Genomic DNA, 3,587 nt, shown 5'->3' with positions numbered 1-3,587 from the left:
TTACTATTGATTATTTTGGGTAATTTAAGTCATTATTTGAGGGCATATACTCTAGGAAACCATTTAGTGAAGTTTTCTCTGGCAAAGGTGGCACTACCTAGGCCAATCGGGCTCCTTGTACAAAGAAAAATAATTCACAAAGATGTGTTCTCGATTAGAGAGGCGAGAAATGCACTTGCAAAGGAAAATGGTCCCCTCAAAGTAACTTGCTATCATCCTCTTTATCTTAAGATTAATCTCATGAGTCCTCCAGATTTTAATCAGTTAATTGATGTAATGAAATTGTGCATCTTAAATGTCGCCATACTTTCTATGCGTAGTTTTCTTCCATCTGAATTAGATGAAGCTGCTACTGCTTCACGGAAGTTTGGTGATCTTTCTATTTACATTGATGATGAGGTTGTTGGAATATCCTTTGTTCCCTTCCAACCACGATGTTTGTGGGTGCATGACTTAATCAAGGAAGGATCCTTTCAGCTAAATGCTCCACTAGTTCATTATTTTCATGTGGCTAAAGACCTTCAAGCACAAAAGAGCATTTCACACTTGAAATTTCATTTGATCCTGGTGGCCATAGCTTTGCTGGATCAGTCAGTGTGCTGAATAATGCATGGGTAGAGTTAAGCAGGGTATTTAATGTTCAATTTGAAGATAATGATGTTTATTGGAGGAATAAGAGGGTTGACCGATTACTAAATAAGTTCCAGTTCAGCTATTTTGTCAACTACAATGACCTCAAGTGTTCATGGAAGCATGGGAACCCCAATAGAGTTGCAGACAAAGAATTATCTCTTGCATTTCCACATAAAAGAGTTTTAGGTATATATGGTCTAGATTGTGCTGGAAAACTACTTTTAGCAGTATGATTATTTGACCCTTTTATTCAAACAGTGAGACAGAATATATTGCAAGAAGGAGACAAACACTCTTTCATAGAAGATTGGAAAATATGAAGAGCTCTGCTTTAAGCCAAGAAGTGGAGAGATCTCTCAAAAGCTTTTATCTTTCTATGATTATGGATCACGCAATTGCTCACAGACATTTTGTGGATACTAGGTTAGCAAATAAATTCATCCCTGCTCATGTTGTTTTTTACCTGTAGTACAACTTTGTTAAGCATGAGTTTTGGATGGACAAACTCAAGAATGCTCACTGGAGACTGATATTTCATATGCTTGAAGGAGTGCAGACATATACTGTCCATCTTATAATTCCAAATACAACATCGTTTAACTTTGGTTAAGAAAAGATCAGTGCTTATTTGCTGGAGTTGACTATTGCTGAATTCATCCATTACCAACCTTAGGACAAGGTTGTTATTAGGGAGATGGGATGTAACGAAAGGAGATTATAGGTCAAGTTCTATTATTTATAGGTTGCCCCTGTTTAGTTTTACCACTACAGTTTAGCCCCACTTTATTATCTATTTCCCCTATTAAGTTCATATATATATTCTGTAAACATAGCATTATAGATTATCTGTTAAATAAAAATCTAAATCTTTTATCTTTTAATTACTTTTCTTTTTTCTCTTAGTTCCTCTTTCTTGTTTCAATGGCGAATCCACTGCCGGATTCGCTACAGCAGTGAGAAATTGCTAAAGTTAAAAAGTATTAAGGCAGCAAATACAGGTACGTGAAATCGACTTGAACCGCAAGAAATTTCGATCCAGAAGGTGCTCTGTTAGAAACCTATTTCAAGTGTAAGTTTTTTTCCAATTTGGGTAATTTTTCTTTAATCGCTCCTTTTCTCTTTAATCTTTAGGGTGTGAGTAGTATATTTGATTTTTTACTTTATAATGATGAATTGAACCCAAATTATTGGGGTATTATTTTCGTTAGAGTGTGACTAGTGTGAATCTATTTTTTTTTGTCGATATGATGAATTTCTTTCTCTGGACTAAATTTCTCTGCAAATTGATGTTGTAGTTTTTGTTGCATGAGCTATTTGGTATTTTATGTATTTTCTGTTGCATGAAAAGAATTGTGAAAAGAGTTTGGGTCTATTGATGTTGTATTTTCTGTTGCATGAACTAAGATTGTTTTTGTATCTATGACAAAAAGCTTTAATTTAGCTTTCTTTATATTCATATCGCAAGGAGGATTCAAGGAGAAAGGGCTTAGGAATATGTTTGTTGTTCTTATGCTTTATGGTTAATTTTATTTTCTTTATTTTATGGGTTTTCTTGCAATTTTGTTGAAAGTTAGGATTAGTGGTGTAAATCAAAATGACTTGTTTCATATTCGCGGGCCTTGGAATGTGGATATGCTGAAGAATAAAGTATGGATATTTAAGCAATTGAGATAAACAAGGACACATCAACTTATTTTCTCTTCAGCATTTGCAATCTGTCAACAACTTTTACCCTTTCTCCTTGTGAAGATAAGATGACATGGAAATTTTGTTTGCTCCACTATGTCAGTCCCATTTTAATGTTCACTTCAGTTTGTGTGAATATAAGATTTTTTTTTTGGTAATAGAACCATCTATTGCAACTCAACTTTGTTGAATGTTAGATTATAGTTTGCATGACAATATAATCTTTTGGGAAACTGTTGATGGAAACTCAACATTGTTAAATGTTAGTGCAATAGTTCTTTGAAGTCCTTGAATGTTAGTGCATTAGTTCTATTAATATTGAAGTCCTCCTTTTTGTCCTTGCTGAGGGGAAGGAATCTACCTTTAAGATTTCTGAAAGTCATCTTTTTAGTTTATCTTTCAAGATAATCCAAGTCTTATAACTAGTTGAATCTTACTGCTATGTTCATCGTGTTACATCCTATGTTATCTGTTGTGACACTCTTGGACCTGTAGTAAGAAATATAATGCTGAAAGTATGATCGGACTAGAATCTGTTGGTCATTGATGTAATGTTGCAGAAGGCAAGCATGTAAAGTAGCTAAAATAAAAGCCATTTAATGCTTTAACATGTTCTGGCTCATTTTAGCTACTGATTTATTTTGATGAATGTCATGTCCTTTTCTTTTTACCTGGTACTTTGTTCTTAGACCGGATTCTCTTGAAGGGTAATGACTTTATTTATCCTTTTTTGTAGGTGGAGTAGATCAAGAAATGGAAGATGAATGCACCTTACTTAAGATGAATTTTGAATTGTTATAGATGAATATTCTAGGAATCTTTTGTTTATCAAAAATTTGAAACTTACTCTTTTGAAATTTATATTAAACTTATGCACTTGGGGTAATATTTTGATTTATGGATATTACTAGCTTTTTGGACAACATAGATTATTAATAGTTTCATTTTGTGATTTATTTTATTTTATTTTATATATAAATATTTATTTACAATATGGGCTATATTTTTGCTTCAATTGAAGTGTTCTAATAGCTACCAGAACTGTTGCAATAGGACACAAATGGCGTTCCAATAATAACGTAAACTGTTGCAATAGGTCCTCTAAACCGTTCCAAAAAGCCTTATGAACTGTTCCAAAATGCACTATAAACCGTTCCAATAGGTAGTTAAAACTGATGCAATAGCTTTTCCTTTATTGTCGTAGTTTATTATAAACCATAGCAATACAACATAAAACCGTTCAATAGCTAAAAGAAACCATTGCTATA

At 33.1% G+C, this 3,587-nt stretch overlaps 1 long non-coding RNA gene across 1 annotated transcript; it reads left to right on the top strand.

Moving 5' to 3' along the window:
- Positions 1-509: 509 nt before the first annotated feature.
- Positions 510-3,275, top strand: LOC107824281 (uncharacterized). Its single transcript, XR_001656823.2, has 2 exons — positions 510-1,702; positions 3,056-3,275. It is a non-coding gene; the product is annotated as an uncharacterized LOC107824281 (long non-coding RNA).
- Positions 3,276-3,587: the final 312 nt, after the last annotated feature.

Source organism: Nicotiana tabacum, chromosome 22, assembly GCF_000715075.1.
Source record: "Nicotiana tabacum cultivar K326 chromosome 22, ASM71507v2, whole genome shotgun sequence".
NCBI lineage: Eukaryota > Viridiplantae > Streptophyta > Magnoliopsida > Solanales > Solanaceae > Nicotiana > Nicotiana tabacum.
Note: the sequence above shows the minus strand (reverse complement) of the source record. Positions and strands in the feature narration are given on the sequence as shown.